The 15,936-nt window shown below is 47.7% G+C and overlaps 2 long non-coding RNA genes across 14 annotated transcripts in view; one reads left to right on the top strand and one right to left on the bottom strand.

Moving 5' to 3' along the window:
- LOC113997095 overlaps positions 1–15,936 on the top strand; it is a 313,930-nt gene that overhangs the window by 279,176 nt on the left and 18,818 nt on the right. For 12 of the 13 annotated variants that reach the window (XR_005566645.1, XR_005566655.1, XR_005566652.1 and 9 more), the window contains 2 exons: positions 1,530–1,686; positions 8,843–8,959. This is a non-coding gene — a long non-coding RNA (uncharacterized LOC113997095). The remainder of the gene's footprint in view (positions 1–1,529; positions 1,687–8,842; positions 8,960–15,936) is intronic. The other variant, XR_005566654.1, reaches the window with a different exon arrangement.
- LOC120324934 lies at positions 1,404–3,738 on the bottom strand. The gene is made up of 2 exons (XR_005566657.1): positions 1,951–3,738; positions 1,404–1,560 (listed from the first exon to the last, which is right to left on the bottom strand). It is a non-coding gene; the product is annotated as an uncharacterized LOC120324934 (long non-coding RNA).

The raw sequence follows: 15,936 nt of genomic DNA, 5'->3' as shown, positions 1-15,936 counted from the left end.
TGCTCCTCTCCCTGCTCTGGATGCTGAGCACCCGGGTACAAGGCAGGAGTTGGGGCAGGTGCACAACACTTCCAAAAAATTGCAGCTTCTAAGAGAGTCCAAGGAGAAACCACAGCAGGAGTAACCATGTCTCAAGCTGGTTTTAGCCTAATTCGTCTTAATACTAGCAGGAGGGAGGATGCAAAGCAGGTTATAGCTTGGATGCAGCATCCAATCCCAACCAACTCCTGCTGAAGCCCATGTCATCCTGTGTGCATTGCAGTTGGCACCTAATTAACACCACCTCTGATAGCAGTGATCTCTCTGATTTCAGTGCTGGCTTGTCCAAGCACCAAAGTGATGGGAAAAACCAGCCCATGAACCCTGACTCTCCTGGGCTGCTCGGCTTTCCTGGCTGGTGGGGTTGGGAGTGCTCTCACTGGGATGGACACTGTCAAGTGTGACAACAACCTTAGATACAAGTCTGACATCTTCCAGAAGGACCACAGAGGAGTTATACACTAAGCAGAGCTCTTTTTCCTGGGTCCCATTAGGTATTGTCCAACATCCCAAGATCCCTGCATGTATGGGGGGTGTAGTGGTGGGATCTAAACAAGTTTGCTCAGCTTGGTAACAGCTGGGTGGTTCTCTAGGAAAAGCAGCTGAAGAGATCTCCCTTCCTTCAGCCAACCTACGTCAAGACAGAAATTTCAATTAGAAATCTACCCCATGTGGTAGTTCTGATTTTTTTCTGCATTTCAGCAATTCAAAAAATGGAGCAGAAACATCAGACTTCTATATGAAGTCTGTAAACCTCTATTTGTTATTTTTTTGAACTGAAATAACTTGGTGGCATTTCTGAAATCAAATTGCATTTCATTTCCTTCCGTTTGAATTTAGCCAGAAAGCTTCCTTTTAAGTGTGATTGACACAAGGTATATACCTATGGCATAATGCTCATGGGAGGGGCTGAGGACAGCCTTGTTTGCGGAACCAGCATCCCAAAATAAACTACATCCTCCCTCAAAACAGTGTGTACCCAGCTGATCGGTCTCCACAAGTGTTGTTCTTAAACTGATGAAATATTTACATGCTTGTGAAATCAAACTGAAACAGATCTGTTGCTTAGGTTTTCCCAGGGGGTAATCCAGTAATATTTTTCCTCAAGGAAATTAATAATTGTTAAGATGCTGTGTTATAGAATACGTCTCTCTTTTATGAAGCTTGGAGGGGAACAGCAGAGCCATCAAGGACACCCTGCGATGTTCTCTCAGGGGAAGAGGAGGGTGTGAGAGCCATGGGCTAAAATGGGTGATGGATATCAGCAGTGGGTGGGAAGGAGGTGGGGGTGTTCTTGGAAAGGGATTGCTCAGAGTTTCCAAGGGGAGTTTGCCTTTGTGACCACGGGCCTCTCAGTACTGATATTTAGAGAGACAGAGATCTACTTTTTATTTTAGGGAGAAAAAATGTCATGTGCATGTATTGAGATGCCATATACACTTCTGCTATTGCTGAGGTAACTCCATCCCAAACTGTCCTCCTCTTCCTAGAGCTGAACAACAGCTGCACCAGGAGAAAACCCTGCACAGGAGACAAGAACTTCTGAAATGCCATCAGGGACTACCAGAAAGCAGCACAACAAACACCCCAAAACACAGGAAGGAGCTGCAGAAAGCCAGTGTGAGGATCAAAAGAATAACATCCCAGGTACAAACAGGGTGAGATCCCACAGAGCTCAGGCCAGCAGCCACCCACTGCGTGCTCTGGTGGGTTTAGAATCCCATCCTGTAGGGCAGCTCCCACATGCTCCAGCTGCCTGTACTGCAGGGAGAAGAGGGGAGCATTCAACACCCTGAGTCTGCAAGGCACAGACAGGAGGTGGTAAATACCTTGATAAGGAAACTGGAGTGAAAATACCAGCTTTAGGCAATCCAGATTTTATCAGGGAAGTATGCAGGAATGAGTAAGTACCTGACATGCAGATGTGCCTCTGTGCAGTGCCAGCAGCCTGCCAGTCCCCACATCTGGCCTCAGGCAACAGTCCCGTTTCCAAACTCATGTGATTTCGGGGGTACATTGGCAAGGTATTTTTGTATGGGATTCTGACTTTTGCAGTGGCAGTGCCCACAATGAATCTGCAGCTCTGTGCTTGGAAGAATCTCTAGATTTAGCACCGGGGGCTTGTTTTTCTGCTGTAAGAAGCTGCTTGGCTTCTCAGCAAAGGCTGTTGCTCTGCTTAGCGATGACATGCATGTCACAGCTTGGGAATCCATGTGTGCCAGTTGGAAAAAAGATCTTGGAATCCAGGGGCTTGGCAGAGTCATAAAGAAATGAATGTCATGTATTGCTCAGTGATTGGATGGCGTCTCATGGACCATTGCTCTGTCTGTCACTGGGAGACCTAGAGAGGGCTTTGTGCCTGGTCCTGTCTTATCTCTGCAAAGTGAATCACAGATTTGGTGAGAGTGGAGATGGAAGTGCTGTGAACTGGCACAGTGTCTGCATTCACACTTGAGAAGATATGGGAACGGTGGGGGAAGAACCTCAAGGAAGTGGTAACACCACCAAGCCTGTCAGAGTTCAAGGAGTGTCTGAACGATGCTCGTAGTCATATGGTTCAGTTTTAAGTAGTCCTGTGAGGAGCTGGAGAGTTGGACTTAATGAACCTTCTGGGTCCCACCCAACTTAAGATATTCTATGGTCTTACACAGACAGTTTGAAGAATGAATCTCTTACTCTAGCTCTGCACTCCAGTATAAGATGAAGGAGCTGCCTGTTGGCTATTCTCCCTTGTACTCTGGATCTCCAGGGAAGTCATTGCCTGAACTGTCATTAGCCAAGGTGGGAAATGCCTGTTCAGAGAGCTCTTGGACCTTGCTGTCTGGATTTGGCATTGATTCTTCACCAGGTTTACAACAGAAGAGAAGGCACAACCTGCCCTCTACTTGGGTGAGGAGGGGAGAGTAGGAAGAGCTTGGCAGCTCCAAGGGATGTCCTGGAAACCTGAACAAAGAGAGAGGAGAGTCCTTGCTGAGATGATAAGGGGTTGGGGCAGCACTCATTGCTATGCCATGCCAAGGGATTGGCTGCCATGGGGCACAGATGGTCTCTCTGGGGGTGGTGCTTAGTGTGGTTAATGACAACCATAAGTAGGAAAAATATGGATGCTATTGGAGAGAGAGGCCCAGGAATGGATAAAGAATAAATTGGCTGTGCTATGTACAGAGAGGGCCAAACAGATGTTGGGCCTGATCCAGAGCCCATTGAGTTAATGGAAAGGCTCCCTTTGGTTTCATTGGATGCTGTCTCAGACCCATTACAGCTTCACAGGAAGCAGTGGAGACCAAGAGTAATAACTTGTGGTGACTGGAGTGCTGTGTGTTGCATAGGTGTGGGCTGTGAGGTTTTTATGGTGAAAACAGATGGGTCTTACAGATCCATCCGTTTGGCCTGGGTAACCCCCTGCCCCGCTTCCCCCACCTGACAGTAAGCAGCGTCGTGTGGTTCTGGCCCTCTGGCCAACAGTTTGGCATGATTCTGCACAAAAGTGCCCTTCTGCCTTCTGATTCGCCCTCCTACTCAAGGAGATTCTAGTGTGATCTCGTAGTGGCCCAGGATTTAGAAACCAGTGGTTTGAGCCATCCACACAGGAGGAAGAAAGGTCTGCTGAGAACTGTTGACCAGGGAGGAATTTTGTTGTGGACCAGCAAGAAAATTAATGTAAAGCAGGTGTTTCTGCAATCGTGAGGCATTTGTAAAGCCAGCGGTGTCCAACAAGTCTCCCACTCACATTCCCATCCCCGTGACATGGCAGGGTCTGACGCGAAGGACCGCAAACAGAAAACATCTCTCTGTACCAGTTGGCGTCTGACCTGCGCTAGGGCCTCTCTCCCCTTCTGCTCCCCAGTGCTGTTCTGTTTATTTAGGTGTGTGTCTTTGTTTCTGTTTTTACACTTAGCACAAGTAGAGAGGAAATGGGATTTCATACGGCTTAGGAGGCTGGAGCTCGCCATGCTTTGCTTGTCCTCACGCCACAGGTACAGGTGTTCACAGGCCAGGTCCTCATGGTACAAACTGCCCCGGGCTCCAGGAGCTTCCTCCTTTTAGCTGGCCCATTTGAGGAGGCCTGTGATATCCAGAGATGCAGGCACAGGCCGTGCTCAGGCCAAGCTTCTCTCATGTTTAGAACTGAGAACTGGAAGCTGAGCATCATCCATTTTCTCCAGGTGATGGCATCGGGAGGAATGGATCAACCATTGCATGCCAAGATGCATCAACAACAGATGGTGTTTTGCTCAGGGTCATGGATTTTTTGGCAATGTAATCTGAGGAGTAGTTTAACTTAGTTGTATTTAGGCCAACTTGGGGAGGGACAAGGTAGTAAGTTATAAGGGTAAGGTCAAGGCTCTTCTCAGACTCTCTCTCCCTTTGCAGATATTCCCCTATCCACACGTGTACACACAACATCAGGGCCAGTCGTGGCTTGGGCTGAGCTGGATTTTAGGTACTTAACAGGTTTAATTCAGGACCCTACAACACCCAATCTCTAAAATATAATCTCTTGCCCTTATTAACAGCAGTGCACTTCTAGCCCTGTGTGAAAAGAGCTGATACTGGGAGAAGCTGCTGAACTTTCCAAGTGAGGTGAGGGTCAGTTTACGGTGGATGAACTGCCGGCAGGCAGGTTGGGTGGCAGCTTGGCAATCCCACCGGAACGCAGCTGGAGGAGAACGGCCGAGCCCTGACTTCCAGGCCTCATTTTAACCATGCTGGCTTGTTTACATTTGGGTGGTAGATGGGTGGAGCCGTTATTCCAATTTTTGGCTCGTATCCGTCCACTTGGATGTCAATGCAAACTGCTGCAATTATATCGTAATCCTGTCCCGCTATTGGAAATGATTAGTCCACTCATTTTCCATAAATATTGGCTGGCTGGCTTCACCTGGCAGTGGCTGGGAATTGTCATGAAAGAGAGATGAAAGCCCAGAGAATATTGGGATTCATAACTCCATCAGAGTTATGGTGTTTTCCAGGTGGCAAAATCTAACAAGACTATTGGATTTGGACATAGCCGGGACACTGGAGGAGGAGTGCTGGCTTTCAGACTGGGGTTCGGGCAGCAGTAGGGACAGCACAGGTATTTCAAAGCAAGGGCACTCTTGCTGTGCTATTTTACTCAGAAAGTGAATTTCTTATTAAAATAAGTCCCAGACTAGTGGGGGAACTTCTGTATTTCAGGGGAAAGTTCAAAAATATCCAGGCTTTATAATTAAGTAGCACTTCCCATTCCTACACCTCCACTATGGCAGCCCTTTCTCTTCCATGCCCACCAATTCCAGTGTGCAGAACCACATGTAAAATGGAGCCATGTATTAACTTCAAGGCTAGTTATTCTACAGATGAGCTCCAATTCCAAATAACACCGATGCCAACCAGGTTTTTTTCCCCCAGCACTTGGGCATCCAACACACTTTCCGCTTTTGGAGCTCATCATTCCGTAACTCCAGAAATTGCAATATAAACCTTGGCTACTATGCACACTTCAACTTGAAAACACAGCAGTGATCTGGGATTTTAATTCGAGCAAATTTGAGAGTGGATTAGAAATAGGATCCAGATGAATCTCTAATAGTAAAAAGAAAAATTAGCAGAACATTGGAGCAGAAATGAACTCTGTCTCTCTTTGAGCTTTTTTCCTCCCTTCTGCTTTACAAGAGGAATTACATAGACCTAAAGCACCATAATTAAATTGTCATTTGTTCCTTGCCTTGGTAGAAACTCTGCCCAGCTGAACACATCTCAGTTTCCATCCTGAGCATTTACCTACAGCACAGGGCTGGGGGAGGGGGGCGGTTTATTACTTGTTTTAAGAAATTAGAAATCAGAGGCATGCACAGTGTGTCTGGTAGAGTCTTCAGCGAGGGAGCTGCCAGGCTCTGCAGGTTATACATCATTAGCACACGGAGTGTCCAGGAGAGAGCCCAGAGCTTGTGCAGGTGTGTTGGCAAAGCTCACACCACTTCCCTCCCTCCTCCCTCTCCGTGGCACTTCCAGCAAGCTGATACTTGAAACTCCAGATCACGGAGAGCTCCTCTCGAGGCTGTCAGCTCCCAGCTCACCCAGCAGACGTGACTATGGGATGGCGCGTGGAACCTGGAAGGGACTCTCTGGAAAAACAAAACCATTGAGTCAAAAGCTTAGTGTGTTTTTCCATGATTGTATGAAAAAAACTTTGTGTGTGTTTTTTTAAGCACTTTCAGATATTAGAAGTTTAGTGAACACAGAGACAGCTGTTTTGGGGTTTTTTTTCCCCCCTCTTTTTCCCCTGCCCTTGAACTTTCGGAATGACTATAGGGAATATATCCAGGCTGTTTTCAATGACCCATTCACGTGGTGGGTTTATTTCAGCTTTTCCCAAAAGGGAGTGAGCTTCATTTGACCTCTGCTCTAGCATTAGCTGCCAGTATTTGTGCATCCTACTCAACTAATCAATAAAGTGGATGGCATCTGAAAATAATTATACACACAGCTCTTCCCCAGCTTCCAGAATGAAGACAGAAGCTGGGAAAGGAGCCTTTGCATATTCAGCACTTGTTAAAGGAATGAAATATAGAGCTGTGTGTTATTCGTGTTGAATCCCAAATCCTGGGCACTCAGCAGCAGTTCCTTTTGGCATTGTGTAGCACTCTGGCCACATACACCTGATCACAAAACTCATCAGCTTTCCCACCTTTGTCCTTTCTGCTCGTGTGGCATGCCAGAGGACAAGAACTGCCTTTGGGAGGAAGGATCAAGCTGGTTCAGTGCCCTCTCTTCTTTAGGGCACACCAGCACAGTTGCATTCTTACAACCAGATGTCCTGGTCCTGAGCTAATGTGTGGTGACAAGTGAGCGGCCAGTGCAAAGTGTGGTGTCTCTGTAGCATGGGATGAGTTTTTCCAGCCAAAATCATGTTAAAATGGCAAGGCTCTGTCTCTGTACGGCTCATGGCAAAGTCCCCTTTGCATGTCCATCAGGTTGTCACTGCCTACTGGAGAACCTGATTCAGGTTCTCCATCACCTGACAAAGTCCTACCAGCCAGGAAAGTGTGTGAGTCATCTTGTATTAGGAGCAGACATTTAATGTCTATTTTAGGAGGTTTGCAGCCTCAGCCTCCCTTCAGGCAATGGCCGCGATGAGCCGTTGGCGTGAACCTGAACATTCCCACTGCAGCACCAGGTGCCAGCATGGGGCCTGTGAACTGAGCAGGTGGTAGGAAAAGGAGAAGCACAGAGTTTGCCAGGACAAGCTGTAACTGCAGAGTAAGGCTTGGTCCTGTTACCCCTGCAGCTCTGGAAAGCTTTGTGCAGCACTGTCACAGTGGGGACTGGATCAGAGGGATGGTGGATGGTCTTCCCTCAGAGCCCGTTCCTGGTCTCCATTGAAGACAGGAAGAGAGGTGAGGTGGAGCAGTTGTATGACCCAGTGTGGCCATTCCCATGTGTTTCATTTATACTTTTGTCACTTGAACTGCAGAACCAGGAAGAATTCCATGGCTGTACAGCCTGGAAAATCCTGTGATGCCTGCAAAGAGCTGGACACTGAGGACATCCAGAGCTGCCTCCCCGGAAAGAGCTAAAGACACTAAACAACCTGCTGCTCCCAGTGGGTGTCCCAGGGCTGTTTCACATATCTGGACAGCAACAGTTACAGGGGAGCAATTATTTTGGGCCACTACTATGGGGTCTCTGCTATCTCCTGATCTAAGGCAGCAAGCAGGAGTGTTTGCTGATGGCCTGCTCCATTGTCCATCCCCAGCTTTTCTCCGTGGTGGTACACTGTTTGCAGTGCTCTTTAAATCCTCCTACCAGCCCCAACAATGCCTCCCACAACCCCGGCGTGTCAGGAGCTTCCAGGCCTCGGAAAAACCGATCCCGCTCAGCCCGGCTCTGTTTGTGGCAAAGTGTTTGCTTAGCGATTACCTCCTGCACGGACACACACAGCCACAAATCTCTAGGTTGTCTCACAGCCCTTTCATTCAATTAAGTCTGTTGACTTAGTCTCATTTTGAGCAGTAACTGGATTTAGATAAGGCAGTGGAAACCCAAACATCAATTGTGTGATTCCTGGCCCAGCTGGTATGTTGATCCGAAGGGAATGTTTGTGCGGGCGATAACTGAGGCAGTGCAGCGATTAGGACAAAGTCATTTGGTGCAAAGACTTCTGTGGACTAAAAATCCTCTGTGTTAGGTGCAAGCCCTGGCCAGAGGAAGCAAAGGGAGCTGCCTGACTCCACACACTCCCTCTTGGCCTCACTTATGTGTCGTGCTGTGAACAGCAGCTGGTGATGGAGAGGTCCTGGTCTGTCTGGAGGAGGAATCACAGTGGGCCTGGAGCTGGGAGATCCTACCAGGTGCTGGAGCCCAATTGCTAGAACCATAACTGCTGCTCTGAAGCCAGCAAAGCTCTTCAGGGTTGTAATCATTTGGGATTTTGCCAGTCAGCAACAGACCAAAGTTATTCTGGGATAGTTTCTCCCCACAAGCTCTAGGGCGTGAATTTACAGTCGGTTCCTCAGGGCCTTGATTTGCCCAACATCCCTGGGAAGAAGAGATGCAGGTGACACACCCTCAGCATTCACTCCTTAGAATACCGGTGGCCCAGGTGGAAAAACCCTCTCTAGTATAATAAATGTTGTCTCCCTTTGTAAGCAAGACAAAAGAAAGCTCTTCTATTTGCAAGCAAACATTTTTGTGATGCGCTCCTGTGTCTGCTACTGCTTTCACTTTGTAGTCAGAAAACGTATCAGGGAGACATAGATTGTTACATATTTGTCAAAAATGCATTTCAGTGCATGACTTGTTTGGTCATCTTGTTTTCCAGGTAATTGTTAAGCTAGTAAGGAACATTCCTGACATCCTTCAAATCTTCAGCAACGAGCATGGAAGAAGAGGAAAAGACAGCGACAAGACATTACTTCCTACATTAACTCATGATAAGGTACATCATTGGAAGATAGCAAATGTGTCACTGACTTTTCCTTTTTTCTCATACTAGGTGGGATTTCTTCCTTCGATTATCATTTGTTTTCTTCTCTGACATGAAATGTATGACACAGAGAGGTTGCTGTAGCCGGTTGCCATGTGAGAACTGCTGGTGGACAGTGAAAGAGGTCAAATATGTTGTGGGTGGTTTGCCATGATGGGCCACGTGCAGCGCCAGCACGGCTGCTCCTCTGAACAGCAGGGCTTCACCTCTGGAGGAAAAGGGAAAGTGTTACCTCAAAGGACTTTTCTTCCCAACTCCTCCCACCTGGTTGTTTCCCTTTTGGGCCATGCAGCGCTTGTTATGGAGGTGACACTGGCAGCAGTGTAAATGTGGTGTTTATCAAGTGCCCACGGGGTGGTGATGGGGATTCACCATCGTGTTTCACATCATCACTCAACCAGCCCAAGCAGTAATACACTGCCCTGTGCACTTACAGCCCTGCTCCTCAAGGGACCTTTCTCTCTGGAGCACACCAGTGGGAACAGTGTCTTGGAGCTCACTGACACTCAACATTCCATCAGTGGCTTGGACAGGGGGGTGTCTGTGGCTTCCTTGCCCCAGGACATTGCAGGAGTGGTGGAAGGGCCCCACACACTGCAGACTCCCAGCTGAACCCGGGGCAGCAGAGCTGTGCCCAGCACTGCCCCGGCACTGTGCAGCTCCTGGGACAGGAGCAGTGGCTGTGCTGTCTGTACACACACAAACACTTAACTGTTGGCACCTTAACATGTATTAAACGCTTCTGGTGGCGATGAAAGGTGGCATCCTCCCAGAGGTTTGCATACCTGTGAGCTAACACGGGCCTTTGTGTGAGCGTAGGTGGGGACTCTTCTAACAATACGAGGTTCATTAGCTCATCATCTTGGCTGTAGGACCATACTGATGTGCCCATCCTGCTTTCAGAGCCGTGAATAATCCAGCTTTGCTGCTGTCCTCTTACAAAGAAGGAGAGTGTAGTTTCAGGTACTGAAGCCTGTTTCTTCAGGCACAGGTGGTGAGTAGGGATTCACCAGTGTATTATTCACTGGTGTCGCTCTTGGCTTCAGGTCTCCTTCGGGCAGCCCTTGGTATCAGACATGATACCTATCAGAAATAATTGCTATTTTTCAGCCATCGATTGTAATAGCACCCTTGAAGATTAGGCTGGTGTGATTCACTGTCAGAGTGAGAGGACCATCAACAGAAGGCTGTGCTGCTCATGGTTCATGTAAATATCTGTTAACAGTCTGGATGGTGCAGCAGACTGGGCTCTTACAGTAGGTTAAACCAACAAAATAGTCTGGGAAACCCGAAATTTGGGAGGAGAATTGATTTTAAATGTTCTGAATGCACTTTAGAAATAGCCTTAGGTGAAAAAAGAGAGTGCTTAATTAAAATACACATAAGGAACCAGGTCAGAGTCCTGGCAATGTGGCAGGGGAGCTGGTAGAGGACAAACACCATTCTAAGTCTAGCGTGTGATGCTGTGGCCAGAAAGATACTTGTTATTAGAAGAGGTAACAAGAGCACTCTTTGCAAGGACGTCATTGTGGTGCTGGAGAGGCCCAGGCCTCAGATCTGCACTCCACACTTCAAATAGAGATGTAAACTCTGGAGGAAGTCTGGAGGAGAGCAACAGCACTGATAAGGGATTTCAAAAAGCATGACCTGTAAGGAATTTTTTTTTTAAATTGGATTGTTTAGTCTAGAAAAGACAGAGGAGAGCTATGAGACACTTGACACGTGAAGACAGTAGCTGAAAGGGGTGTGGTAAGAGAGTACAGTGATCACTGGGTCTGTTTGCATGGGGAAGGACAAGACCTACTTGGATTTATTTTCAGCAAAACAAAGGAGGTGAGAGTTTAGGAAAGTTCTTTCCATAAGGGGAGGGAGATGCTGGAAGTGATGACGCAGAGAGGCTTTGGATCTCCATCCCTGGGTGTTTTTAAGAGTTTAAACTAATGCACCGCATGAATGGCACAGGCACGGGCACAGAAAGGTGCAGGAGGGTCTCTCCATGTCTACCTGTGCTTGCTTAAATCAGTCCTGTGGGGTTTATTGCTTTGTTGGCATGTGGGACTCCAGCTTGGTGCCTAAAACGGAAAACACGCTGTTAGGTGGGTATGTTTGCACAGAAAATGTTGATAAGACAGGAAAAATGATATCGCTGTCAGAAACAACCGCCAGAAGTCTTAGAAGTTCTGCTTCAAAAAAGTGTATTTAAGGGAAGCAGGTCCTTTGGCAAAACGGTCTTTCGTTAAACAAAAGATTTAGATGGAAAGTTTTGCAATGAGCTCTGCAGATCAGGAGCCCAGCACAACCCCAGGATATCTGAAGTGTAATTACTGATCCTGCAAACAGTTCTCTTCCCCATTTGGGATTCAGCAGAGATAACACAAGACCTCTCTGTGCAGTGGGAAGGTGGGTAGAGAGACTGTCACGGAAGCCAGAGAGGAGCTTCACCTGCAGTGAAGCTGTGCAGGAATAAGGATCCAGAAAGACTTGTCGCAGTAACTTGCCAAACGAGGAGGGAAATGGTATCTGTCCCAGAGTCGAGGAAGGGCTGCGGTTCAGGGATGGGAGTCAGAAACCCAGCGCTCAGAAACTGCTGGTTCTCACAAAGCCTGCACTTATGTGTGTTCAGTCCAGGAAACTGGTTAGTGGGATGTGAAACTACCATATGTTTTTGCAGATGCTCCAAGTATGTGTGCTCCCCTTATGTATATATGCTTTAGACCCAGTTTGGAAAATGGGTCAAAGTCTTCCAGAGCTCCAGGAGGAAAACTCTTGAGAATTTACAGACCTGAGATGCTGCAATTAATGTTTCTGGACAGCAATTGCACTTTCCCCTGTTGAGGCTCGGAAAAACAGAGCAGAGTGCAAGAGGAGATCCACACCAAAGATCAAGGCAGACACATCTGCCTGGCTGTCAGATTCCATGCCAGCAAATTGGAAGAAAATTAAAAAATCCAAAGTCAGATCTGATCCTTGCTCTGGGAATGCAAAGAGGTCTGAAAGGCTCCTACATAGATATTTATACCTGGCATAAAACCACCACAGAAACTCCTGTGTTTCTCTGGTTTTGCCATCCCTTTAAGAGGACTATGTCAAGGGAATATGAATGAATGAGATTTTCTTGTTAAAATAGTCGTGAATTGGTGTCACTTCATTTAAGAGCAGAGTGCAGTGTGCAACCTCTGTCCACCACAGCTCAACAGCTGCCCTTCCAAACACTTCAAGTTGCAGGCTTACATCTTAAAGGAAGAGTCCTACAAGTGTGGGAGACAGGGGACCATAAACTCTCCAAAGAGTGGATTTTTGCCTCCAAAGTTCCAGGTAGATTTGTCCCCTGAGACACCATCCTTCTGCCAGGCACGGAGGGTGATCAGCCTTCATCATTGAGTTGCTCTTAGCTTTAATTTCCAGCACAAATAGCCCCAGACCCCTCTGGAGTGGGGGCAATATGACACTGCCAGATGATTACACATTGCCTCTTAATACAAAGCCAGTTAGTTGTGTTCATACTCCATTACTCAGTTCCAAATTACAAGCCTTATCTCAGGGGAAGCTTGGGATGGCTCTGTAGTTTCAGAAACCTCATGGTAAAAGGGCCATTTTTTAAATACAGTGTTTTCCAGAAAGACCATCTTAAAAATATAGTGCTGTTCAAATCCTCTGCTTCCTTTAATGCTATTTTCAGGTTGTTGGTTGTTTTTTTTCAAATTAGGTTTAGCAACACGCAGGAGATGTTAGATTAAAGGGACAAGGCTGGGGTTTTCCGTGTCTATACAGAAATAGCTGTTCCCTGGGTGGGCCAGGTGAAGTTGAGCAAAGTTATTGTTGCATGACTTCCCCCAGCTTTCTGGGTGGAGGAGACAGAGATGTGACTGGCTGCTTGCAGAAAAGTCTGGCCAAAAGCATTGGGCCACATCCTTTGTGGAGGTAAATCAACATCGTCTGAGTGGCGTTTCTGGAACCATGACTATTTTCATCAGGATCAGGCCTCTTCCATATGGTGAGGAAGTGGTAAAGATCACAAAGGGAGGGAAAGCTATCCATGCATGGCAATAATTGCAAAGATCTATGGGGTTTTCCTATGTAGGTGGTGTCATTTTCTCTAAAGAATTAAAGCGTGGCTTTCCCAGCGCGCTTCCCCTTTAAGGAGACACGCTGAGCAGCGATAAGACAACAAGCCCAGATGCCCAGAGGAAGAGCAGCGTTGTTGTGAAGACACAGCCCCAAAAGGCAAAATGTCTGGATTTTATTTGCAGCTCTGCCACAAACTTCCTGGATGATCGTGGCCAAGTCAAGCAGGTCCGTTTTCCAGCAGCGTCTGTGCCCTCGTGCATATGCATGAACGGTGCGTTCGCTCGGGGCTCTGCGCTGAGGTCCAACAAATGCAGAGCTGTGAAGAACCAGCCGCCCACACGCTGCCCTGCTTTCCCCAGGCGAAACAGGGTGAGCTGGGGAAGCCACTGGATCCCCGCCAGCAGGGATTCAGATCCACAAACAGGGGCTGTGCTGCTCCGGATCAAAGCCCACCTTGCCTGATGGCCCGTTGGAAGTGGGCGCCCGGGGAGGAAAACAAAGTCAGAGTGAGCAGAGCTGGACTTCCAGAGCTGGGAGTGGTTCGTGCGAACTTAGCAACCCTCAAAGGATTTCTAAACCTGGGAGCATGAGTAGTCCAGGACGAGGTCTCAGGGCACCTGGGGACTTTTGGCTTCCTTGGAGCAGGACTCACCTCTCCAGCTCTACGTCAGACTGGCTGGGTCACACAGGGCTTCTGTAGCTGCTACAAAGGACGGCCTTCCCATGGCTGTGTCAGCTCCCACGAGGAAGTGATGCTGCCTGCCAGGGAATTGAGGCTAAATGCACTGGTGTTTCCTCATGCCTTGGAAGGGAAGAGAAGTCTGGAGAGAATGATTGTTGTGACGTATAGGAGCTTTGCCAGTACAGTGCCCTGTAATAACAGCTAGTCTGCCTTCAGGTCATTAACTTACCCATTTTTTAGTACTCTTGCTCATGACAAATAGGTCTTGAGTTTAGAGATGCCCTCCTTCTCTTTCCTTTTTCCTGACTTCCTACGTATATTTTGGATATTTTCTTTTTTTTTTTTTTGTGGTGGTGTATCCAAATATCCCTGTTAAAGCATCGTCTTCCAGATCTCTCCTCCGTGGATCCATAAGGCTGTAACCAGATAACCAACACATTTTTTCTGCTCTGTCTCCATGGCTCAATGAGAACTAAAGCATGAGGAAAATACTCTCAGGGGCACTACAGGTGATAAAACTGGATTTAGAACAAAAAAGGTCTCTCTGCTCTCAGAGACAGTCTCACATCTGCTTTGTCCGTGCCCCGTGACCAAGCTACACCCTGAAAGCCACAGGGTTGAGTTAGAGGGGTGGTGGGTTGAGCTTTCAGCCCAGCTTGTGGTGGGGTTCCTACGCCTGGGCTCAGGATGGTGTGAACGTGGCTACACACCTTCCACCTGGAGATGGCTTTTGTCCAGTTGGCTGAGAAGGGGGCTGGAGTGACAGGCAGCTGTTTGTTGGCCAGTGTAGACATGCCCAAATTCTCCTGATGCACTACTGGAGGGTACTCAGATATTACAGAGATGAGGGCAGTCTGGGAACCTGTTTAGACCAGAATATGGGTTTCAGTGGCAGTTTTCTGGCTGATTAATTGGGTGACTTTGTGCAGGTCTCAACTTGCCGTTGCCCTATCCAATAAATGGGAATAGCAGCATTTGTCTTCCTTTGTAAAACACTTTGAGGTCTACGGATAATCCTCCTCCTTTTTCCCACCCATCATTATGGGACCGAGTGGAATCTTACGACACATTGAGTTTCTGTGGTCTGGCGTTTGCCAAGCATTTGAGAATGACTCTTTGGCTTGAGTTTGCAACGTCTGTGACTGCCACGTGATTTGTCATGGCAGCTCCTCGTTGAAATCAGGTCACCATTCCACTGGGAATGCCGGAGATGAGGAGAGAAGCTGCAGTGAGGAGTGTACAGACCCTGGGGCAGCCTGCGAGCAGTCGCCACACACATCATAATCCATCAATAACCTACCACACTCCGCGGTTCAGAGGTCTGCAGATATTTAAGAGTGGAAAACTCTATAAACAAGATTCCTCTGGACCACCGCGCTCTTTCTGGTGCCCTGGAAAGCAGTAGGCAGTGCTAGGGAAAGACATGGTCACTGGGCATTCAGAGGTGTTCCCACAACACAATGCACACCAGTTTGAATTCGAGGACCTTGTGCTGCTGTGGACAACTGATAGTTTAGGACGCAGCCTCTTCTTTCCCTGGATTGTCTTGAGAATCATAGAATCATGGAATGGTTTGGGCTGGAAGGGACCTTAAAGATCATCTAGTTCCAACCCGCCCTGCCATGGGCAGGGATGCCACCCACTAGGTCAGGTTGCTCAGGGCCCCATCCAACCTGGCATTGGCCAGGGATGTTTTCTCCTCCTAAGTCCATTCTGAGATTCATCCCTAGCAGGTACCAAAGGGATGTTACTGAGGTTGTGCTCTTTCTTACAATGACCTGAAAGAAAACCTAAATCACTGCAAGTAAACCTTTAGAAGTGACTTGGGAACTGAAGGGAGTGAATAGTTAAGAAATCAGGTCGCTGATGCACAGAGATCTTCCCAAAGAACATTGCAAGGCTGTAGGAGCCTTGAAGAGCCAGGAAATTAGCAGAGATCGGTATCAGGCAGCAATGAGCTTACAGGAGAGAGGTTTGAAGAGAGACTTGATCGCAATCTCCAAATACTCACAAGAGGAAGAGAAATGTGGAAATGAGGCAGATGTATCCAGAAATCTTATGGCTGAAACTTGAGGGTGAACATTTTTTCCTTTCTGTGATAGTGGGGAATGAAACAGGAGCCATGTCTGACTGCAGAGCAATGCTCCAAGGCTCCTCTCATAACTCCTGAAGTCCTCAG

This window comes from Pipra filicauda, unplaced genomic scaffold, assembly GCF_003945595.2.
Source record: "Pipra filicauda isolate LSUMZ 115617 unplaced genomic scaffold, ASM394559v2 scaffold77_size3566232_pilon, whole genome shotgun sequence".
NCBI classification, from domain to species: Eukaryota; Metazoa; Chordata; class Aves; order Passeriformes; family Pipridae; genus Pipra; species Pipra filicauda.
The sequence above is the reverse complement of the archived record's forward strand: the minus strand, read 5'-3'. Positions and strand labels throughout refer to the sequence as shown.